Source organism: Sarcophilus harrisii, chromosome 1, assembly GCF_902635505.1.
Source record: "Sarcophilus harrisii chromosome 1, mSarHar1.11, whole genome shotgun sequence".
Classification (NCBI taxonomy): Eukaryota; Metazoa; Chordata; class Mammalia; order Dasyuromorphia; family Dasyuridae; genus Sarcophilus; species Sarcophilus harrisii.
The window spans coordinates 492,216,443-492,242,942 of NC_045426.1; the positions used below are offsets into that span (position 1 = coordinate 492,216,443).

The 26,500-nt window shown below is 35.5% G+C and overlaps 1 long non-coding RNA gene across 1 annotated transcript in view; it reads left to right on the plus strand.

The window, feature by feature from the left end:
- LOC116420600 overlaps positions 1 to 26,500 on the plus strand; it is an 87,560-nt gene that overhangs the window by 38,047 nt on the left and 23,013 nt on the right. The gene's annotated exons all lie outside the window — the stretch shown is intronic.

Below are 26,500 nucleotides of genomic sequence, written 5' to 3' on the forward strand. Positions count from 1 at the left end.
AAGGCAGTGAGACTCAGGGTAAAGAATAAGCTGGATGTGAAATCAAAGAGACTGGTTTCTATTTTGCTATTTCTGACCTATGAGACCTTGAACAAGTCACTGATATTTGAGGCAGCTAGGTGGCTCCACAGTGGATAAGAATGCTGGGCCTGGGACCACAAAGATTCATCTTGAAGTCAAATCTAGCCTCAGATACTATTAGCTCTGTGACCCTGTCTGTTTCCTCATCTGTTAAATGGAGATAATAATTGTACCTACCTCCTAGGATTGTTGTAAAGCACAGACCAGTGTCAGGCACATAGTAGGCACTATATAAATACTAACCATTGTTGTTATTATTAGCTTCTATTTCTTCATCCTTGTTAAATTATGGAGCTTAGACAAGATGACCTCTTTTCTGCTTCTCAGAGACTTACACCAAAATCAGTATATCATTGCAGAGAATTACAGGTTTACTTTAATAATTTTTGTGACAAAGACTTCAAAGAGAAGACCTAGAATTCAAGTGCTTATGATACAATTACTAGCTATGTGACCTTTTCAAGTTCTTTTCAGTTCTAATTCTGTAATCCTATGAAAGCACTATTCCATTCCCCAGATATAATTGCTCCTTTTCTCTTCTGACCATTAGCAGTATCTGTCCCAAATGTATGTAATAAAGGACCAGCTACCCAATTGCATATCATAGTCTGGATAACAGGTATTTTCCAACCTTAGTGGGAAAGTTTTTCATATGTGGATAGTTAGGCTCATATTAACTATTATTAATCATAAATCTGGTTGAGGAAACTGAAATATTTTGTGGCTAGACACAATCAACATCATGTCATCCATAAATAAGACTCTTCCATGACAATGAAATACTTTTGGCAAGTATACATATTTCCCTTTTTTACTTCATTTGATTTCTAAAAACAATTGTCAGATTTTTGAATAATGATTTCTCTAGTTGTATTTATCAAGGAATCTTGTATTATCATAACATAAACATTGCAAACTTCAAAATTAAAAAAATGTTAAAATTGTTTTTGCATGTAATTGGGAAAATAAAAAAAAATCTAAGCTGGAAAACATAAAAAACAAGCAACCCTCCTCCCCATACATATTTATTCTTCCTCTGGTTTGCTGAATAGATCTGGGGATTTGGCTAATTAGATATTGAAATGAAATAAGTGCACCTCTCAAAATCTCAAATATCCAAATGGAGATCTTATTTGATCAATTTGGAAAATCCCTCCAAAAATCGACTAGTCAATCAATAAGCATTAATTATTAAGTGTCTACTATGTGCCATGCACTGTTAGGCTATGAAGATGAAAAGAACTAAATGAAAACAATTCCTATCATCAAGGAAGTTATATTCTTTTTTTGGGATAGGGGAGACAATATATACATAAATAAGCATATGTAAAACATATACTAAATAAATATATCACCAGGAACCAAAGACAGGTGGTGGATAATCAATGTAGGCTTCATATAGAAGGTAGGGGTTGAGCTGAGTCTTGAAGGAAACAAGCAATTTCAGGAGGTAGAGGAGGAGAGAGTGTATTCTAGTTATGGCAATGGGGATGGGAAATGGAATGGAGAAATAAGATCACCTATTTGACTAGACTGTGCAGTGCAAAAAAGGGAGTAATGTATAGTAAAACTGAAAAGTGATCTAGGGTCAGGTTTTGAGAAATTTTTAAAGGTCAGACAAATGAATTCATATTTAGTACTTAGAGTTAATAGATAGTTATTGAAGCGTATAGAGTGGGGAGTAACATGTCAGGTTTGCACTTTAGGAAAACCATCTTGGTGGCTGTGTGGAGGATGGACTAGAGAAGGGAGATATTTGAGAGAGGGAAATAATTTAGGAAGTAATTGCAATAGTTCAAACAAGAGACCTATAGCCTGAACTAGGGTGACACATGTATGTGTAGAGAGGAAAGAATAAGTTTGAAAAATAGTGTACATGTAGAAAAAAGGTTGAATATACGGGGTTAGTGAGAGTAAGAAGTTGAGGATGACACCAAAATTTAAAACATAATTAAGTGGAAGGTTAGTGCTACTCTTTACAGAAAATAGGGAAGTTCAGAAGAGTAACTGATTTGGGGGAAAAGATAATGGGATCTTTGATGAAAATCTCAATCCATTCATGCCTGCTTTCCTGGACTTTACTTCCACCAAAATTGCAAGGCAAGAAAGGACTCTTACTTATCAGTTGTTGCCCTAGGAGTCTAGAATCTGTTGTAGTTTACCTGCCATAACCATGAGGTAATGGAGAGCAGAGAATGAGATTTTCTAAATGACATATGAGCCACTGATACAGTTGCCTGCATCACAAGTTGATTATGGCCTGACATTTAATATAGAAGGGGACAGATTGGGAGGTTATACAGTAGCAGAAGGAGGAATAGGGGAGTAGTATAAGGTTGTATTAGAAATAAGCTGTCAAAATATTTATCATAAAGAGGGTACCCACTCTATCATTGATTATTCACATAACACTGTGGATCATACCATATCAAGAATGTAGAAACTTCACTTTAGAAATACTTTGACAAATAATTTTTAGGCAGTTGTCTCAGAAAGGACTTATAATCACAGAATTAATGACTTAATGAATAGCAGAGGCAGCAGTTAAAATCATGCCTTTCTGATTCCAAGACCAACATTCTATCCTGCTACCAAATCTTGAAAACATTAATAAATGTTTAATTTGAATTATATTGATCTTCCATGTCCTCCACAGTAAATGACCTAGAGCTAGTACACAATCATTCAAAGATTTTTGGTTGATTTATTGCTATGTAAAATGCACATAGGGACTGACCTTTGTAATTTAGAAAATATACTGTGATCTCTGTTAATAGTTAATGCTGAATGTCCTCATTTCAGTTTTATTCTACAACTACAAATATAGCTAGCTAGCTGTGAAATAAGAGGTACTTGGTCAGTAAAGTCTATTCTCCTACAATGCAAATCACCTTCAATTTGCTTTTGATGATTTGTATAAAGCACTGTATAGTTTGTACTATATAATGTGAAATTTTAAGATGATAAAGTGTGCTAAAATTGTTACAAAGGCTTTTTCATAAATATAAGTTCACTTTAGTAAACAAATAATTTATCAGCCCATGTCAGCATATGAGGATAGCAAAAACAAAATAAATACATTTAAATTTATTGGGTTGAGAGGCAACTTGGCATTGCATAAAGAGCTAACCTTGGATTAAGAAATAGCTTGGCTCAAGTCCTGTCTTGGACTTGCCGTTTTACTCTGGGCAAGTCACTTAACAATGCTCTAGGTAATTTTCTAAGGTTATCAGTTGTGGAAAACATGACTTACATTGACAGAGGGAGTTTTCTAACAAGAGAGTTACCTATACCATTGAAATCACAGGATTGTACTCTTTACTTTAAAAATTCCTTTAGGCCATCAGTTTGAATAAAATGGAAGTAAAAGGGAAATAACCTCAAAAATTGAAAAATCAATAAATATTTGTTAAATGCCTACAATATGCTAGATTGCCTCAGGAGTGCAAATTATAAAGTCATGTGGTCTTTTGTAATGTCCGGACTAGATCCCTGGAGGGCCTCAGGATCAGTCAGAGTCAGGATTAATCAAAGTCCTTGGTCTTTAGGGGGAAAAGTGAAGGAGACAGACAAACTGCCACACATCTTGCCAAAAATGTATCCTCGATTCTAGACTCCAGAGTCTCCAGCTTCTTTCCTCCTCATCCTGCAGCCAAGTCTCTCTTGACTTCTTTTACCCTACCCTCCAATCCTTGCCTACAATTATCTCACCATCAAACATTCAGCAAGCACCAACGGTGAGGAGAGCCATCACATCACCATCTCATCTAAATATGTATATAGAGCCAATATCTCTCATTGAATAGGTAATTAGCCTTAAGTGTTCTGCTGTCTGACTCAAGCATAACTTTTCAGTTTCAGCCCTTTACATCTTCCCCCCTTTTTTTTTTTTTTTTGTTTGTTTGTTTTAGAACACAGATGGTCATGCCCTCTCTGACTGTTCAGGAAGAGAGATGAAAAACAGCAAAGGGAAGTGGGGAATCAAGCCAGATATTGTTAGCGGGTTTCTGGGCTGAAGGGTCTTACTAGAAACAGGTATACACAAACCCATCAGCATGGGAGGTATTACACAAGCACATAGCAATAAAGCACTGGCTATTATCTCCCCACAGCCGGTGCAGGCTCAATATGGTATAACAAACATGAATTGTACATGCAAGTAGTGATATAACAAACAATATGAATCAACATGGTGTTGTGAAAGATTTCCAGAAGTCCTAGAAGGAGGTTATGTAAATAATAATCACACATACATCTCCTTCAGCAGCCAAGAGATAGTCCAAAACCAATCTATTGTCCATTGCTTCATGTGTCAGGGAATCCAATGATCCCTGCAAGTTTTTGAAGTCCTGTAACAGTCTTATTATGTGTTAGGGAATCCAATGATTCCTGAAGGTTTTGAAGTCCTGTATCAGTCTCATTAACAATTTTTGATGTCCATGAGTCAATTTCCATAACTTCCATGCTCTTCCAGTGGTAGGCACAGTCAGTGATGGAAACCAATGTTTCTTGGGTCTTCTCCATCTCTCTCTGATGGACAAGGCGAATATGGCTCATTGGCACCCATCTGATTCCTTCTCCATCTGTAGAGATAAAAGCAAACCTCTCCCCCAAGCAGTTAACCTATCTGGTCCCTTCCATTCACCACTTTCTGGATCTCTCCACATCACCTGGCGATTATCTAAAAATAGTGGAGCTGCTCGCACTGGACACTGCTCTTCCAGTGTGTTATAAAATCTGTTTCCTGGAGCCAGTGCATCTTTGTCAAAAATCAAGAAGTTAATGGTATAAAGAGCTAAATTTAGAAATTCTCTAGGGTTGCCTGTGGCACCTCCTTTCTTTTGTTTTTGGAGGAGAATCTTGATGTCTCTGTTTCTCCTCTCTATTATTGCCTGTCCTTGAGGATTGAAAGGTATGCCAGTGGTGTGTAAAATCTGATACCATGCACAAAAGTGTGCAAAATATTTAGAAGAATATGCAAGTCCATTATCTATTTTGTTTGCACACATAATTGCAAATGCTTGTATAAGGAATTCAGTGACTACTTGGGCTGTCTCTTTTGCTGCTGGTATTGCAAAAGTGAACCCTGAAAAGGTGTCTACTACAACATGGATAAAAGACAAACAACCAAAAGATTGGGTCACATCCATTTGCCAAATTTCATTGGATCTCAAACTATGGGGGTTCTTCTCTGGAGGGAGCATAGGAGCATGGAGAGGAAGGCAAGCTGTACATGTTTTTACTATGCTCCTAGCTTCCTCTTTTGTTATCCCAAACTAAACATAGAGCTCAAGCAGCCTGATGATATTTAGAATGAGATTCTTGGGTTGCCTGAAATAAAGGAGTATTGGCTAACATGGTTAGAAGGCTATCTCCCTTTGAATTACTATCAAAAATAGGACCTGGAAATCCACTATGAGAGTGGACATGCATGATATAAATCTTACCTGTTTGCTTTCTCACTTGCTCTTGAAGTTCCTTAAAGAGCTGATATATATTAGAAGCTACAAATTTTATTTGGGCTGTGGCAATTCTTTGTACCACACCTACTGAATAAGCCAAATCAGATATTATATTTATATCTCTTGGACAATAAGTAAAAGCTAGGAGTTCTGACTACTCTCTTTAGAGTTGTCATGAGAGTATACAGCACAAATATTATGTTTGGATGCATCTATAAAGATAATTGGTCCTTTAAGAGGAACTTTAGAAACCTTTTCTTCAAAAATCCATTGCCAATTATGTAATAGTCGGGTTATCTTTAATGGAGATCCGTGTGTAAAATTTGGAGCTATGACCAATGAAATTTGCCACTCTGGGATGGTTTCACAGCATACATTAATTTGTGCACTGGTATAAAAGGTGTATATCTTTTCAGGTCTTATCCCAGATAATTGTACTGCTTGCTTAATGGCCTTTAATAAAATTCTAGCCACAAGCACTGGGTAGGGAGTAAGGCTTTGTTCTGGTTGTGCTGGGAAGTTCACCCACTCTATCACACTGTCTCCTTGATGAAGGACTGCTGTGGGTGCCTCTTGTGTGGCAAAAACTGATATTTCCAAGGGTTTTTGAGTGATTCTTTCACCCCCATTGGATAAAGCCAGTTCATCTTCTCTCAAAGCCTCCTGAGCTTCTTTTGTAAGCTGGCATGGTGAGTTTAAAGCACTGTCTCCCCTTAAAATGTCATACAATGGTTGCAATTGATAGGTAGTCAAGCCTAACACTGGATGCATCCATTGGATATCGCCTATCAGTTTCTGAAAGTCATTTAAGGTGTTTAGCTTCTCTGTTCTTAAGGAAAGTTTTTGTACTGTAAGCATCTTAGGGTATACTTCATATCCTAAATATTGAAAAGGAGTATGTCTTTGAATTTTTCCTGGAGTTATATGCAATTTGTAGTTTCTTAGTATTTCTATGATCTTTTGTAGACATGCTTCTAACATTTGCTCCTCAAATGCACATCCCAATATATCATCCATGTAATGTGATAACATAACATTTAGAAATGCTTTTCTTACTGGAGTAAGAGCAGCAGCAACATACATTCGACACACAGTAGGGCTGTTTTTCATTCCCTGTGGCAAAACTGTCCATTCATATCTTTTATAAGATTCAGCTAAGTTAATGCTAGGCACTGAAAAGGCAAATCTTTTCATATCCTCCTTATCCAGAGGGATAGAATAGAAACAATCCTTAATGTCTATGACCCAAAGAGGCCATTCTCTAGGTAATTGAGTAGGACATGGAAGTCCAGGCTGAAGAGTTCCCATAGTTTCCATCTGTTCATTCACCTTTCTTAAATCAGTCAACATCCTCCATTTTCCAGATTTCTTTTTTACAACAAACATGGGGAATTCCAAGGACTTAGAGAAGGTTATAAGTGTCCTTGGTCAAGTTGCTACTGTACTATATCTGGAATTTTATCACTAGCTAAAGGCCACTGTTCTATCCACACTGGTGTATCAGTTTTTCATTGAATAGGAACAGGTGAGAGTATTGGCAGACCTTCAACAACAGCCCTGCCTAAAAAACCAAAATACTCATTTGTAATTCTAATTGTTGTAAAATGTCTCTTCCCCACATATTGATGGGGATTTTTTTCAGCTATAAAAGGAGTAAAAACTCCTGTTTTGCCTTCAAATATCCACCTCAAAGGGATAGCACTAACTTCAGTTGCTATTGATCCTCCTACGCCAGACATGTAGGTGTCTGCCTTAATCTTTGGCCAGTGACTGGGCCAGTTGGCACCTCTAATGACTGTATGATTTGCACCTGTGTCTACCAACCCTTCTAATGGTATGCCATTCATATAGATAGTGAGCTTAGGATGGTCAGCTGTCACAGTTGCTGTCCAGAATATTCCTGGATTCTGTTGCTTGGAGTCAGAATCTGGGCAACTATCACCAGATTGCTTATTAGGAGTCTGTATCAGTAAACCTGATGCTACTACTTCTCCTGGGTGATAAGTCACACATTGTCTACCTGTATTAGTGACTGGAATATTTTCTACACATTCCCCAGTTTCCCACATGAGTGTATGGATGAACACTATTTTGTAAGTACTCTCAGGAGGTGAGATGGTCAAGCCTATTGTGCCTGGAGGTAAGGGATCCATAGTCTGGAGAGGAACAGATATCACCTCTCCAGGGGATATCTCAGTAGTTCCAGCTGCATACAACTCTGTTCTCCCCAAATGTAATCCCATTGTCCCATCAGATTGCTTCTTGGTTGATTGGTCATGTCTGAGTACTGAACTTCTAAAGACTCTCTGGGTGTAGCATCAATTGCCATCATGCCCCAAGTGTTTTTTGCCTTGGGCCCTGGGGCTGAACTCCCCCATCCCATTTCCCTGAATTAATCTACATTCTGATGCTCTGTGTATTTTGGACATGGGGTTTTGGGTCTTGTTCTCCCACCTGTTTTCTCACTCTGTCTTTATGCCAACATTAAGCTTTCAAATGCTCTACTTTACCGCATTGAAAGCATTGATGAGTCTCTCTGGAAGCCCCTTGCCAAAAGGGACTCTGTCTTCCCATGTTGGGATCTTGGGAAGTCTGCATCATAGCCTGGCTAAAAAAGGTATTTGTGCCCACTGTGGCATAATGTCTTATGATCTCTTCTAAAGGAGCATCCTTGTGTAGTCATAGTATAATTCTTCTGTAAACCTCATTAGCATTTTCTTTAGCAAGTTGTCTTATAATTTCTGTTGCTGAATTTTCACCAATAGTTCTATGACAGCTGTCTGCATCTGCAGATCTGTGGGATTTTGTCCCACAAAATCAGCAAAAGGTTCATTTGGACCTTGCTCTATTTTCATGAAGGCTTCCCCTCTATCTTGCCTTCCTAGGAGGATGCCCCATGCTTAGATAGTAGCAGAAGCAATTTGCTCAAATGCTGCTATGGGGTAATTAATCTGTGCTGAAATGTCTGTGTAAGAACCTACACCTGTTAGTTGGTCACAGGTGATTACTGTATTAACTCCAGGTTTCCTATTTCATTGGGCTTGTATTCTACAGAATTCACTATATTCAGAAAGCCGCAAGTTTTGTCCAGGTTCTAAGCTATAGATTTCCAGTCACTTACAGTTAAAATTTCATAAGCCAAATTCTATAATAACATCTTAACATAAGATGATGTAGACCTGTAAAGAGTGCAAGCCTTTTTCAGATCTTTGATAATTTCTAGATTAAAAGGAGTATATCTTCTCCTTTCTTGACTTGAAGAGTTAAACTGTTTAAATCACAGGATAAATTTCTATTCTCAAATCAGCTGTATTCTGCCCTTCCTCTTTGGCTTTAAGTAGCGCCTTTTGCAATTGAGTCATGGGAGGGGGGGTGGTTGCTGGGGGAGGAGATGCTGGTGATATCACTGCCCTTACACTTCTCCTTCTCCCTCCACACAGGAAGGTGAAGTTGATGGGGAGGGTCAAGAGCCTGCTTGGGGATAGGTGGAGGTGAATCTGGGCTTAGAGAGTGAGAATCACTACATTCTTTAAGTTCACTTAACTCCCCATGGATTTTTGTGATATTTTCGTTACCCCTCTCCATTCTCTTCATCTTTCTCCTCATGCTTCCTTGTCTGGCTGTTCTGCTTAAAACTTTTCTTTTTTCTGGAATCTGTGGGATTCTTTAAGGCCAATTGTATTATGTTGTGTATATAGAATGTTTCCTTAGAAATTGAATCAGGACCATTATCATTGTAATATTCACATAGTTGTTCTGCTACTAGTTTCCAATTATCTGCCTCTATTTTTTTCTGCCTTGGGGAATCAAGGAACTGTGCATTCTAATGTTTCCAAGAGTCCAATCTGCTCCCAAGTTACAAACAAACTTTGCTTCTTTATTAGTCTAAGTATGCTTTCTATAGACCTCCCTTGGGGTGAGGGTGGGGGTGGGGATGGGAGAGAATCTTTTCCTAATATCTGCCCCATTTCAGCTAGAAAATGAAAGTTACTAATTTAGCCCTTAACAAAGTTTCCTTTGTCTATTTTAATACTCACCCTATTTCCTGGTCACAGGGACTTCTTCATTGAAATTATGGTCCTTAGTCCATGTTGGGGTGCAAATGTAATGACCGGACTAGCTCCCTGGAGGGCCTCAGGATCAGTGAGAGTTAGGATTAATCAAAGTTGTTGGTTTTTAGGGGGAGAAGTGAAGGAGGCAGCCAAGCTGCCATACATCTTGTCAAAGATGTATCCTTGATTCTGGAGTCCAGAGTCTCCAGCCTATCTCCTTCTTATCCTGCAGCCAAGTCTCTCTGATTTCTCTCACCCCACCCTCCAATCCTTGCCTACAATTATCTCACCACCAAACATTCAGCAAGCACCAATGGTAAGGAGAGTCATCACATCACCATCTCATCTAAATATGTATATAGAGCCATTATCTCACATCAAATAGGTAATTAGTCTTAAGTGTTCTGCTGTCTGATTCAAGCATACCTTTTTGGAGTTTTAGCCATCTACAATCTTTGGTGTCAAGAACATGTCAGATAGTTAGATGTTATTTAACAGTTAAAAAATGTGTTATGTTTTACCTATATTGGATTACTTGCTGTTTAGGGAAGGGGGATGAAAAGAAGGAAGGGATAAATATTTGGAACACGAAGGTTTTGCAAGGGTGAATATTGAAAACTATTGTGGCATGTATTTTGAAAATAAAAAGCTATTATTTAAATTTTTTTTTTAAAGAATAATCATGTTGAGGGGTAGAATCAAGATGTGGAGTGAAGGCTTACAACTACCAAACCTTCCTCAAAATCTTTCCTATAAAATGACCATAGAAAATACCAAATCTAATTCTGAGCAAGAAAAGCCAACACAAAGTCAGAGTGAGTCATTATTCTAGTTAAGGGAAACTTAGATATATAGAAAGAGAGGTTTATGGACACTGGATTAGTGGCTGAGCTGGGGTACAGTTTGCAGGTAGCAATAGAAGAAGCATGAGTTGTGGTCTTGGAGGCTCTGGTCAGAAAGAGATGCTAGGAGACTTCAATGGGCCTTCGTTGGGTGTAGGAGCAGGAACATTTGGCAGCTCTGTAGCCAATTACCCAATTCAAGGTGTCACTTCTAGGGTAGAGGAAGGAGTTGTTGTGGGACTAAGAAAATTAAGGAGGTGTTAAGAGGGAGGAAAGATTTAGGGAGATAATGATCAAAAGCTAAACAGATTTTTAAGGGGGGGAGACATAAAAAAAAAGAGAAGTGTAATAGAAGAGAATTGGACAGGGAGAAAATTCATAGTTCAGTCATAACTGTGAATGTGAATGTGATTCACTCACCCATAAAATGGAAGTAGATAGTAGAAAGGACTAGAAACAATAATCCAATAATATATTAATTATAAGAGACCCACTTGAAAAAGAAAAACACATATAGAATCAAAATAAGGGAATGAAGAAGAATCTATTATGTTTCAGTTGAAGTAAAAAAAGAGAGAGGTTCCTAATCATGTACTATATAGCGTGAAATTTTAAGGTGATAAAGTGTGCTAAAACTGTTACAAAGACTTTTTCATAAATATAAGTTCATTTTAGCAAACATAATTTATCAGTCCATGTCATATATGAGGATAGCAAAAACAAAATAAATACATTTAAATTGGAAAAATTAGACATAGAAAAAGCAAAATAGATTAAATAAAAGAGATAAGAAAACATCATTTCATTAAAATATAATATAATATATATAATATAATATAATAATATAAAATTATATTAAAATAACAATGAAGTGTTATTAATATGGGACATGCACATACACACACGCATGTACATGCATACATATATAAACACACATACATATATGTGTATGTTTATATTTATACCAAATGGCAGAGGATTCAAGTTTTTGAAAGAAAAGATAAATGAGTTATAGGAAGAAGTATACAGTAAAACTGTACTGGTGAACAACCTCCATATACCCCTTTTAGACTTAGACAAATTTAGATCACAAAATAATAAGTTAAGGAATGAATATAATTTTAGAAATTTATCTTGAGAATATTGAATAGGAATAGAAAGGAGTATATATTTTTCTCTCACAAAAACTTAACATGTAAAGGTCACAAACATGTAAAGAACAAACAAAGACATTATATATAGAAACAGGAAAGCAGAAATAGTAAATGTATCATTTTTGGATCATAATGCAATAGAAATTAAATTCACTAAAGGTTATAGCAAGTACAGACTAAGAATTAATGGGAACTTAATCTTATCCTAAGGAATAAGTAGATCAAAGAACAAATTATAGAAACAATAATTTCATAAAAAATAAGACAATATATCAGAATTTGTGAGATGTAGTCAAAGCAGTATTTAAAGGGAAATTTATATCACTAAACAGTTATATCAATAAAAGAGAGAATGCACAGATCAATGAACTAAATAAGGACCTAAAAGAACTAGAAAAAGAATAAATTAAAAATCTCCAATTAAACACTGAAGTTGAAATCCTGAAAAGTAAAGGAGAGATTTATAAAACTGAAAGTTTAAAAAAAGCTATGAAACTAATAAAAAAAAAAGTAGGTACTGGATTTATGCCAGTTAATAGATAACTTATTAGCTAATTTAACTTAATAAAAGAAAGGGGAAAATTAAATTACCAGGCTCTAAAGTGAAAAGAATGAATTTACACCAATGAAGATGACATTAAAGCTATTATTAGGAACTATTTTACCTGATTACATGCTAATACAACTGACAGATGAATATTTACAAAAATATAAATTCCTGAAGCATTTTGGAGATGGTGGAAAAAAGTTAGGATCTTGCCTGAGCTCTTCAAGTTCCTCCAAATAACTTTAAATAATGATATTAAATAAATTTTAGAATGTTACAACTCACACAAAGATAGAGTGAAACAATTTTCCAGCCAAAGATAACTTAGGTCAGCAGGAAAGATCTATTTCATAGACAATGGAGCTAGTATTACAACTAAGAATCATCTCTCCAGCAAAACTGAGTATAATTCTTCCAAAGAAAAGGTGGATATTCAATGAAATAGAGGACTTTCAAGTATTTGTGATGAAAAGATCAGAACTGAATAGAAAACCTGACTTTCAAATACAGGACTCAGGAGAAACATAAGGGGATAATCAGGAAAGGATAATCATAAGACACTTAATATAAGTTAATCTGTTTATATCCCTATGTGGGAAGATGATATTTGTAACTCATAAGAATTTTCTTATTATTAGGGCAATCATAAGAAATATATATATATATATATATATATATATATAGAGAGAGAGAGAGAGAGAGAGAGAGAGAGAGAGAGAGACAGAGAGAGACAGAGAGACAGAGGATACAAGTAATACAATATATATTAAACATGTGGAATTCTATTTCCACAATATTCATATTTCCACAATTATCATGCTAAACAAGAAAAATCATATCAAAAAGGAAAAAAAAATGGGGAAAAAAACAAAATTCAAGGAAACAACAAAAAAGTGAAAATGCTATGAGTATACTCAGTCCCCATAGTCCTTTCTTTGGGTGCAGATGGCTCTCTCCATCACAAGACCATTGCAACTGGCCTGAATCATCTAGCTGATGAAAAGAATGATACTCATCAGAATTAATCATTGAATAATCTTGCTGTTGCTATGTCCAATGATCTCCTGGATCTGCTCATTTCACTTAGCATCAGTTCATGTAAGTCTCTCCAAGCCTCTCTGAAATCATCTCTGCTGATTGTTTCTTATAGGATAATAATATTCCATAACATTCATATACCATGATGCATTCAGCCATTCTCCAACTAATGGGCATCCATTGGTTTCCAGTTCCTTGCCACTACAAAAAGAACTGTTACAAACATTTTTGCACATGTGGATTCTTTCCCCTTTTTTGTGATCTCTTTGAGATACAGATTTGATAGAGATACAAGCAAAACATTTTTGAGGAAGGACAGAGAGTTAAAGCAGAGAAAGAATAAAATAAATGGGTGTGGTGGTAGGGAATACAGTTAGCAATAGTAATTATGAAAAAAATTAGAAGCAAATTTTTCTGATGAAGGCCTCATTTTTCAAATAAAGAGAGAACTGTGTCAAATTTACATATAAAAAAGAGCTATTCCCCAATTGATAAATGATTGACAAATATGATCTATGCCTAAAGTACTATAAAACCTTTTGAGTTAGCAATACCACTGCTGGGCATGTATTCCAAAAGAGATTTTTTTTTTTTAAAGGAAAGAGACCTATATTTATAAAAATATTTATAGTAGATCTTTTTTCAAGGTAAAGGAATTGGAAATTGAGGGAATACCAATTAAACGAGGAATAGCTGACCAAATTGTAGTATATGATTATGATGGAATATTGTTTTTATGTAAGAAATGATGAGCAGGTTGCTTTCAGAAAAACCTGGAAAGTCCTCTATGGGCTCATGCAAAGTGAAATGTACAGTGTGCAGAGTAATAGCAATGTTGTAGGATGATTAGCTGTGAATAACTTTGGTATTTTTAGCAATGCAATGATCCAGGATTACTCTGAAGGACTTATGATGAAAAAATGCTATCCATACCCAGAGGACAAACTGATTATGTCTGCATGTAGATTGAAGATACTTAAAAAAAAAAAAAAAAACTTTATTTTTCCTGAGTATTTTTTTGAGGGCAGGAGATCTTTGTTTTATTTATTTCATAACACAATGGAAATATCTTGCATGACTTCACAGATGCTTTCTTAATGGGGGTGGGGTGAGGAGGAAGGAAGTGAGAGAATCTGGAACTCAAAGTTTTAAAATGTAAAAAGAATTATTTTACATGTAACTGGGAAAAATAAAGTGTTAAAAAAATTACTCAAGTTAACAGATGAAGATATACAATATTTAAATAATCCTATCTAGAAAAAAATTGAATAAGCCATAAATGAGCTCTCTAATAAAAGAACCATTTATATTTTAGATCAGATTTAGGAAAGAGCATAGTTGCCCTACATTTCTACAGGATTGAACTTGATGAAAAATCCAGGGGTTGCCTTAACAATGTCAAACTAAGAAAACATTTTTTACTTTTTGTGTTCAAGGAGAGGTCCATTTCTTTTTATTTGGCATACAACACAAATTTTCTAAAACCACATTCATTTGGATATTTTTTCCTCCTATAATTTTCATGATTTTTCCATTTTAAGAAGCAGGGAAATGCTAATCTTCTTTGCAGTAACAACTAAAATTTTTAAGAAAATGTTTCATAGTTCAAGATGAGCTATCTTTCTAGAAATTCAATTAATCTTGTTAAAGAATTTTTCTTGGGCTATAACTCATTTTTTCCATTAGTACTACTTGTTGGGGATATCTTATCAGGAAATTCTGATTAAATGTATTGAATTGGATGAAACATGGGTTGAACTTGTTAAGTTCTAAAGCCCTTTCAAATCTGAGATTCTGTAATATTGTAAGATCTATATACATATATATATATATATATGCATATATGAAAGTATTTTGAGACTTCCATGCTAGACAAGGGATTAACTGGAAGGAATAGTGGACAGCATCTATTTTTTACCAACGATTCAGATGAAGGATGGGGGAGAAGATCTAGTTCAGATTTCTTTCTAGCATCCTTTCTCCCCTTGACCATTTTTTTTCTTTATCTGCCATTTACCTCTTCATGGCTTTCTGTGAAAGACCTTGGCCTAAAGTGAATTGTGGAAATTGCTAATGAATTAGTACTCTTGTTCAGAAGGCATAGTATGTGGCACATTTGTGTTTTTATTTGACATTCCAGTGCTTCTTTATTCTTGAAGAAAGACAATAGATGAATAATCTAGAACTAGGCAAGCTGTCAGGGCCATTTTGCCTAAAAAACCTCAAACCTAAAACAGAAGAAAAAAGGAAACATAATGATCCTACAAATACTTTTGTGATCAGTTTGTTCCTCCCTAGCCTACTTCCTCACAAACAAAAAGGTATGCAAAACCCAATATATTTACGTAGAGACCCCATAGTAATTTCTTATCAAAAGATTTTTTTTTCATTTTTTATGGCATTTTGAGAAACAAAAAATTGTTGAGGTAAATGTTTATTTAGGAAATCTCTACTGCAATGGATTTAATCAATGATTTGTAATTTTAGACTAGAAGTTTTAAGAGTGTGATGCAGGGACACCTGAGAGTTCCCAAGACCCTTTTAGAAGATTGGTCTGTAAGACTGAAAGTATTTTCATAATATTACTAAGATGATTTACATATAATGTTGATGGTTATAACCAACACAAATGAAAAATTTTGGAGGGGGTCCTCAATAATTTTCAAGAAATTTGCAAATCATTGACCTAGATATGTAACTTCCAAGAATCTCAAAAGGAATATTGCAGAGGATAGAAAAAGAAAAGGCCCTGTGTGAACATTGTCATTGTTATGGGGAACTCTTCTAAAGAATGAAACTTCCTGTCTCAAAGCAGGTCAGCATTTCTTTGCAATTTATAGACTTAAAGAGTTGCCTAGGGCATTGAGCCATTAAGTTACTTAACTGAGGGTCACACAGCCGGTATGTCTCATAGGCAATATTTGAATCCAGGTGTTCTGGTTTTGAATCTGACTATTAATTATGCCAAGCTACTTTTACAGTGAAAATATAAGAAATGGGGAAGATTCTGGGAAGATTGTGGAGTAGATTGGTAAATTTCAAACTCTCCCAATTTTCCCCACAAATAGAACAAATTTACACCTCAGTGCCAACATAAACTGGTAAAAAATCAAGAAGACTTGGAACGGAACTGGTATCCTCCGGATACAGCCAAGAAGATCTGAAGAAAGACCCAGGCTAGGGATTAACCAGTTTGAAATGCAAATACCTCCAGGCTGACTCCACAGAAACACCAAGTAGGGACCCCTTGGGCTAGCTAGGTGTGGCTGGAACCTCCACAGGAACCATAGAGACTCTCACCTCCCAGATTATTTGTCTAGTTGGGGTGTGAGTCTGGGAGGATTGAGTGAACCTAAGAATACCAGGCCCAGGCGTGTTGCTGAGACATGGTCCTGGGTAAGAAAGAATCAGCACCCAATGAGTGTAGAGGCAATGGGGCAGGGACTCTGCTGGTTGTAGGTATTTGCAGGAAGGGGAAGCTCTTGGTTTGGGGTTACTGGTCAGAGGGGAGAGCTGAATGGAAGCTTGAGGCACCATTCTCCCATCCTATGATTAGGATTGATAAATCTTGTACAATTCTAATTGTAACTCCCATGTATTTGAATTGTTTGTTTGTTTGTTTGTTTTCTTCTAAATTTTCTCTTTGATCTGAGGGCTTCAAACTTTACCAATAATATTCCTATGTATTTTCCTTTTATTTTAAAAATACTTCTTATTTAAAAAAAATAATTAACTGGCAAATGTAGAGGGCCACAGGTAGTGGGGAATTATGAAACTCTGCTTACATGTCTGCTTTGGTTCCCCATCTTCCCTAGGGGCCTTCCTAAGAAGCAATAACTTGTGTTGTACTTGAAGCAGTTATGCTGACATGGCAAAGAAGCATCTGCACCCAATAGCAAGTTGTTTATGTGGCCCACATATGCAGTATCTTATAGTTAGGGCATTTATAGTTATGTGTGTTACAAAGGTATAGGGTATGTTAGGCTGAGCATTTTTTGAATAAATGGATTCCTGTTTGACCATCCTCATGAATTCTGCTTTATCACTCTTCACCCAAGATCAGTACTTGAGCTGGTACCAGTCTTCCCGTGAGCAGGTCCAGATGGGCAAAGAAGAAAGAATCCCGCCATTGAAATTATTATAGGAACAGGGAAGACTGAGGTTCATCTTCAGAGGAAGACACTTTAATAAACCAGAGTTATGTGGAATGGCATAGAGAGAGTTTTTAGAAGAACTCAAAAAAAAGAATTTAAAAATCAAATGAGAAACACTGAGGAAAAACTATCAAAAATAAATAAATAAATAAAAACCATCCAAGAAAAACAAGATTATTGAAAAAAAAGTTAATCAAGTAGAAAGGGAGGTACAGAGTTTCAAAGATGAAAATAATGCTTTGAATATTAGAATCAGGCAAGGGGAAGTTAGTGAAACTATTGGAGACCAAGAAATAACAAAATAGATTATAAATAATAAGAAAATAAAACAGAATGTGAAACATAAGAAAAATGACAGATCTGGAGAACAGATCAAGAAGAGAAAAATATAAGAATAATTGAACTTCCAGAAAATTGTGACCAAAAAGAGAACCTTGACACAATAATGCAGGAAATAATCCAAGAAAATTGTCCTCGAATGATAAAATATGAAGTGAAAGTAGAAATAGAAAAAAGCCACTGATCACTAACTCAAAGAGATTCTTTGTGGAAAACACACAGGAATATATTATTGGTAAATTTTGAAGCCCCCGATCAAAGAGAAAATTTGGAAGAAACAAGAAAAATTCAAATATATTGGAGCTACAATTAGACTTGTACAAGACTTATCAGCAGCCACAATAAAGGGCTGACTATCAAAAGAACTAGGCTTGCAGCCAAAAGTATCATATCCAGTAAAATTATTTATAATTTTAAATGAGAAAAAAATAGATATTCAATGAATTTGAAGATTTTTAGGACTTTCTATCAGCCAAACTTGAACTTAACAGAAAAAGTAAACATGTAAGAGCCAATATCAAAGATCAATTTTAAGGAACTCAACATGGACAAACTGGTTAAACATGGACAAATTGATTATTTTTTTAATATAGGAAATGTATATTATATGTTTAAGATTCACATCAACAATAGGATAACTCAAAAAAATGAGTATTGGAGTTAAGGTAAAAATAATAATCATGTTATACAAATGATGTGCAGAGGAACAATAGACACAGAGGCCTTAAAGGGGGGAGAAGAGTTTGTAGTTCTGAAAACTTACATTGGGAATGAATTCAATAGGCAACAATACATATACATCACGAAGGGTATAGCACCCTCCAAAATTTATAAAAAACATAAAGGGGAAGGAATGAGTGGATGAGGAAGCAAAAGGTAAATGAAGAAGACAAGGGAAAGATTCTTTAATTGGGGGAAGTTAAGTATAAGCAAGGTAAATTATGTAGCAGAATTTAATTAAAGAATAACTAGGAATAGTAAAGCCATATGTGTGTATATGGTGTGTGTGTGTGGTGTGTGCGTGTGTGTGTGTGTGTGTGTGTGTATCACATAGGTATGCATAAATGTATTTTTTCTTAATTGTAGCTTGCTTGGGAGGGGGGGGGGGGAATAAAAGGGAAGGGAAAAAGAATAAAATAATTAGGGTGTACAACAAAGAACCAAGGAACAATTTATAAGAAAGTAAAGAAAAAAATGGACATTCATGAATATAATTTCTTCTACCAACATATATATATATATATATATATATATATATATATTCTTCTTGATCTGGTAATTTGTTGTTACATACTTTGAATCTTTCCTGATGTTCTGCTGTGCACATGACAATATTCTTTTTTCTTTTGTTTTATATTCCATTTCTGTTTTTCTGTTTTTCTTACTCTATTTTTCAAGTAAAAGAAAGAAAGAAAAGAAAATGTAAGAGATAATAAAAAGATTTTGACACTAAATATGCTGTATATTCAATTAACAGAAAAGACTGAGGAACTCTCCCTGACATAAGAGCATAGATTTAAAGCAAGAAGAGACCAAAGGGCTCATCTATTTCAATACCCTTTCGTTTTGCAGATGAAGAAATTGCCAGAAAGGTGACATGATTTATATGAGGTGACACATATAGTAAGTTTCAGAGTTAGGATTTGAACCCAAGTGCTGCTTTGCCCACTGGGCATTTTATCTTGCCAGAAGGAATAAAACTAATCTTACAAAGCCAAACTGTTTTCTCTCATAATAAAAATCTGCAACAAGAGAAATTATGACATAAAGTTCTAAGCATTATTAATTTACTAACGTAGCTGGAAAATATCAATAAATGAGGTACAAGACCATTCAGTAGACAAGGATCCATCTGAATCAAAGCAACCTTTTTGTAGCATTTACATAATGATTATACTGATGAATTTTACTCCTGATTAGTCGGTTCTGTTTACATTATCTCACATTACATTATTTTACAATTCCTCATCAGGTGGACTAACATGCCATGGCAGACATATTTTGGAAAGTCCCATGATGAGTAAACATCCTTTTACCAGATCAACTCATCTCTTCCCATGGTCAGCAAAAACTCCCATATTAGAATTTTTGTGTTTGGACTTTAGACCATAGGAATAGGGAAATTATACTTCGATTTGCATTCAGAATCCATCAGTTCTTTCTCTGGATGTGGATAATATTTTCCATAATGAGTGTTTTGAAATTGTCTTTGATCATTGTGTTTTTCAGAAGAGCTAAGTCTATCATAACTGGTCATCAAAAAGTATTACTGTTACCATGTACAATATTCTTCTGGTTCTTCTCACTTCATTTAGTTCAGTTGATGTAAATTTTTCCAGGTTTTTCTGAAATCTGCCTGTTCATTATTTCTTAAGCACAATCGTATTCCATTACATTCATATATCACAATTTGTTCAGCCATTCCCCAATTGATGGGTATCCCCTCAAATCCAATTCTTTGTCACCACACAAAGGACTGCTATAAATATTTTTGTATATATGGGCCATTTTCCCTTTTGTAATGATCTCTTTGAAATACAGTTTCATTACTGGATCAAAGAGTATGCACAGTTTGATTGCCTTTGGGCATAATTCCAAATTGTTCTCTAAAATGGTTTGATCGTTTCATAACTCCACCATCAATCCATTAGGGATCCAATTTTCCCACATCTTCTCCAACATTTATCATTTTCATTTTCTACCATATTAGCCAATCTGTTAGATGTGAGGTGGTACCTCAGAGTTATTTCAATTTACCATTACCTAATCAATAGTGACTTAGCATATGGCAAGAAGAAGAATAGAATTCCTTGAGCACAGGACAAGCTTTTGACTTGGGGCACAACTTTTAGATAGAGCTCATCTTTTCTATTCTGTTACTCTTTACTGCTCTGTTATTCAAATAAAATGCTGCTCCCTAAAAACAGGACATGCACTTCAGTTTATTCTTAATTTTTACAATTTTCTCCATCACTTTCTTGTCTATACAATCAACAACATGATAAATAATCAAGTCCTAATTTGTAGAGTTTGCTGGTTTCTGAGGTATAAATGTTCACAATGAAAATGTAACAATTGCTCTTCCTGAGCTGATTCAAATTGATTCTAATATATCTTGACAGGTCAGGCAGGTGTAGAAGAAAGAGCATTAGATCACAAGGAAAAACCCATGGATTCTAATTTTGGTGCTGCTACTAATTTTTTGTATGAATATGGATGATGGAAGGGAATGGAAAAGTATTTATCAAACACTTACTATGTGTTAAGTACAAAGGTAAACACTTGGAATACAGATAGAAAAGTGAGACTGTACCTACTCTCTAAGAGTTCATGTGAGAAGATAACACACATGAGATAGTTCAGCTGCAGGGCAGATTGAAAAGCTTGGTGGACCTTAGGTTACAACAGAAAGGCAAATGACAGGGTCTAGCAATTCTTGGGCACAGCAGCAGGATAGACAATAAGATCTATTGGTTCTTAAAATCTGATGGAAGAATAGATTGTAAAATTTAGTGACCTTCACCTCATTGAAAGGATTATATTTGATTTCTTCCTGCTCATTAAAAGAACTGGCATAAAAATAGCTATGTCAATCCAATAGCAAAGAAACCCAGACTCAGACCCTTAGGAATGAGAAATCCAGGTAGTCTGAAGTTGGTTTGGCACTTGAGAGAAAGAGGTCCTGTTCTGGTCTGATGCACTCCATTATCTGGTGGTGAGCTGTGGACATGTGAAGGTCAGATTGGGTAATTAGGAGAAAAGAGACTCCCACTGGTTTGATGGGTTTTTGTTGAACAAACTGTTCTCCAAACAATCATTTGAATACTGCCACTAACAGGAAAATGAACACAGGAGTCCTGGGAATGACAACATTTCTCAGACCACCGGTCCTATTACCAACACATCCCTTAAACTTATTATCCAGAGAACCAACACTTGTGGAGAAGAGAAAATTTATCACTACCAATAGCCATTTAATTGTCACTCACAGCAAAGGTAAACCAGTCTAACTGAAGGAGCAGGGCACCCCGAGGGAGAGAGAGGAAATAGTCTGTCAAACCAAACCACCATCTTGACTACCTACTGAAGACTATCTATTGAAGGCACCATCTTGACTATCCCTGTTGAAGACAGCCCAGGACCCTGAATCCAATGGTCTTGAGAATGTCTCCAAGCTAGTGCTTAGAAATTCTTTAGTTGCAACTAATGATGAATTACAAAGAAAATCTTCATTACCAGAGTCCTTAATACTGACAAATGATTCAATCATATTATCATATGAAACATCATATTATCAGTGGAAATGACATTAAAGAAGGGGCATCTGTTTTGCCGCTATAGTCTAAGAAACATGGGATCTTTCCATATGACCTGCAGCTGAAACCTTCCATGTGTGTTTATTGTCTGTCTCGTTAGGATGTGAGCACCTTGAAAGCAGATACAGTTTTACTTTTCCATTTGTATCCCCTAGTGCTTAGCACAGTGCCTTGCATATAGTAAGTGTTTAATAAATGCTTTTTTATATTCATTCATTTATTAGATTTTTGTTTGATGATTATAGATTACAGGATACAATACCTTTAGACTTCATTTCGAGACTGTTACTCCTGGTAATTTGGCTCTAAACTCCACAGAAAATTTCTGCCATTAGCAATTTGTTTTATTTCAACAGTGCAATAAAAAACAATAGCTAATATTTACATATGGCTTTAAGATTTGCAAAATAGTTTACATTTATTATCTCATTTGAGTGCAAACAATGATGACTAGAATGCCTCAGATATCCCTTTTTATCTTGCAATTCCAGAATTCAGTTATCTGATTTGTGAGAGTGAATTCTTATCTTTCAATCTCATAACATATTGGATGACAGAATGAGGAGCCCCAAATATCTTTCTCAATAATAGACTGAAGCTAATAAGGTGAAATTGAACAGGGGTTCATTTAAAAATCATTTACATAATTTTTACTTTTTACTGGGGCAATTGGGGTTAAGTGACTTGGCTGGGCCATATAGCCAGGAAGTGTTAAGTGTCTGAGGTCATATTTGAACTCAGGTCCTTCTGACTTCAGGGCTGATGCTCTACCCATTACACCAACTGCCCCCACATAGGTTTTTTTTTTTTAATTCAAACATACAAATAGTTGGGGAGAATGATGTGAAAAATAATTTGGGATTTTAGTTGATTATAAACTAAAAATTTGTCAGTAGGAGCAGACTATGATAATCCAAAACCTAATGTACTTTCATACTGTTAAATTAAAAAAAAATAACATCAAGGTTGAATGAAATAATAATCCAGCTGTATTCTCTCCTGGTCATATCATAAATAGAGTATCCAGTCCAGTTTTGGTTGTTTTTCAAAAGAGACATTGCCAAACTGGGAGATAATGAACTCCCTTAAAAAGAACTGTTTCATTTTTGTCTATTTGCAGAGCTTAGGATGGGGGCTGGTTCCATGATTTTAATGATATGAGAAACTTCTCTGGTAAGGAAACTCCCTCTATTAATTCAAGGTAGCACCTTATCTGTAATTTATAATCTTAAATAAATTTCTAGGACACTCTCACTAAGAAGTTAAGTGACCTGCCAAGGATCACACAGCCAGTGTGCATCAAAGATGAGACTTGAACTTAGATTTTCCTGATTTCAGAACCAGTTTTCTATTCGCTAGAACATGCTGCCTCTTTCCTGGTACATTATATGCATGGAATATAATTTTTATTGGCTGATCACTGGAGTTAATGAGGTAGAGGCTTGTCAATGATGTGGTAGATAGTATGGAAATTTATTTGGGGGGGTCAGGCAAAATGATCTTCTAGGTCTCAATTCAATTCATAATTCCAAAAGTCTCTTTTCTGATTTTCTTTTGAGAGTAAGATTTTTAACCCTAGCTTCATGTGTTACCCTGTGACTAGTACATTGTTTACAGACAAGCAGGGTTCTTTGACAAGTGGTGGCTTTTCCCAAATCTATTTGACCAAGCCTCTGGAAAAACTAATTGTTGATTGCATCTTATAAGCTAGTTACAGATTTCTTCTCATTCACCAAATATTTACTGAGGCCAATAATTGACTAAACTTATGGTAGGTTCTGCGATAAACAAGAAGATAGTAACTAAGACAGTCTTAATTTAGTTTAGAATTTAGTAGGCGATGGAAGACACACAGTCAATATTTACAATACAAAGAAATATGTGATGAATGACATTTAATTGGTTCATCTGAGCAGCAAAAATGAAAGAGAGAAAAGCCATTTTCATTTAAGGTAATTAGAGAGATTTCCATGCACAAATTAAGATTTATACATAAATCTTGAAGCTGAGCCTAGATAGATTTTTTAATAGATGTAGTTCATGAGAATCCAGATGAAAAGCACCATTCCACAAATAGTCAGCCTTAACAAACTTTTTTGCTACTCCTAAGAAAAGAAAATAACTTTTTACTAGGACGGTTTCAATGTATGACCTCCATGCCCACAGTGGGAGGGAAAAGGTACTTATCCATGCTCCAGGATAAGTTTCAGAGATTGTCAGGACTTGTGATTGTATATATCATTTGAGACAAAGAGCCAATAGAATAATAATGGTAGAGAACTCTGTTTTCCATAAGGCCAGTAAGATGAAAGTATTTTCTAAATTACCTAATAAGGAGGGAGGAATGGAGAGCAGGGAAATAAAAATGAAGAATAGGGAAATAAGAAACTTAACACTAGTAAAACCATTCCAATGCTTGGCTGAAATTGGAAGAGGAGGGAATATTAGGACTGCACTACTCAAATTTGCTTTCAATAGTCAACTATAGGCAAAACATGTATCTTACTAAACCAAACAGTACTGACTGCATAAGTCAGTGGAAAGATGACAAGGTACCCTGGTTAGAATCTTAAAAGAGAATGGGATATGCTTTGTCAGGCTACATGAAATCCCTTCCACTTAAGAGTATATATGTCAATTCTATCATTTGTTTGCAATGAAAAAAAAAAAAAAACAAATAGTGACAATTTATAAACCCATATTCACAGTTTTGGTCTGGCAGGATTAGTGGTACTCAAAAAGATTGTGCTATGGAAACATAATTAATTCTTTGCAATCTTAGAACCATGGAGAGCTGCCAGTGCCTCATTTGTTACAATTGGCTTGGGGCAATTAAGTAGTGCAGATGGGAAGTGTGGTCTGAATGTAGGAAGACCTGAGTTCGAATTCAGTCTCAAGAGACTTACTGGCTTTGTGCAAGCTCTGGGCAAGTATCTTAACCCCATCTGCCTTAGTTTCCTCAACTATAAAATGGAGATCATAATAGCACTGATCTCTCAGGATGGTTATGAGGGTCAAATGAGAAAATATCTGTTAAGCACTTAGCACAGTAACTGGAACATAGTAGCTACTTTAAACATTTATTAATGCTTTTTCAGGGCATCTAAGTGGCATAGTACATAGTGGGCCAGCCTGGAGTTACAAAGACCTTAGCTTCAGATACTTACTAATTGTGAGATCCTGAGCAAGTCATTTAACCCTATTTGCATCAGTTTCTTCATCTGCAAAATGAGCTTGACAAGAAAATAGCAAACCACTTTAGTATCTTTGCCAAGAAAACTGCAGATGAGTCACAGAAACTGAAAAACAACTGGATAGCAGTGCTTTTACTCTTCCCTTCCTCCTCCTTTTGGCTCCAAATTGTGCCATGAGAGTGTTATGTTTGTTTGTGAAAAGCATCTTAACAGAAATTCACAGATTACCAAATGATATCATATAGATTCTGATGCACTGATCCTATATTCTCCTCTTTATGTAATTTAGGCTATTTACCCTTTCGAATAGCTGTAGCCTCATGGTTGATACTTTGGAATTAGATAAAGTGATTCTCTTCCCTATGACATCATATTACCATAGAAGATGAATGGAATACAATGCTGAATATTTTCTTTCTTAAAACTCATAATCCACAGCATATTCGAAAACAATGATTCTTTTTTAAATTTTTATTTTCCCCAGTTACATGTAAAATAACATTTTTTGGTTATACATGTGCATTCTTTTTTTAAATCGATTTTTATTTATAAGATATATGCATAGGTAATTTTTTTAGCATTGACAGTTGCAAATCCTTTTGTTCCAACTTTTTCCCTCCTTCCCCCCACCCCTTCCCCCAGATGCCAGGTTGACTAATACATGTTAAATATGTTAAAGTATAAGTTAAATACAATATATGTATACATGTCCAAACAGTTAATTTGCTGTATAAAAAGACTTGGACTTTGAAATAGTGTACAATTAGCCTGTGAAGGAAATAAAAAATGCAGGCAGACAAAAATAGAGATTGGGAATTCTATGTAGTGGTTCACAGTCATCTCCCAGAGTTCTTTCCCTGGGTGTAGCTGGTTAAGTTCATTACTGCTCTATTGGAACTGATTTGGTTCATCTTCATTGTTGAAGAGGGCCACGTCCAACAGAATTGATCATTATATAGTATTGCTGTTGAAGTATATAATGATCTCCTGGTCTTGCTCATTTCATTCAGCATCAGTTCATGCAAGTCTCTCCAGGCCTTTCTGAAATCCTCCTGCTGGTCATTTCTTACAGAATAATAATATTTCATAATATTCATATACCACAATTTATTCAGCCATTCTCCAATTGATGGGCATCCATTCAATTTCCAGTTTCTGGCCACTACAAAGAGGGCTGCCACAAACATTCTTGCACATACAGACCTCTTTTCCTTCTTTAAAACCTCTTTGGGATATAAGCCCAGTAGTAACACTGCTGGGTCAAAGGGTATGCACAGTTTGATAGCTTTTTGAGCATAATTCCAAATTGCTCTCCAGAATG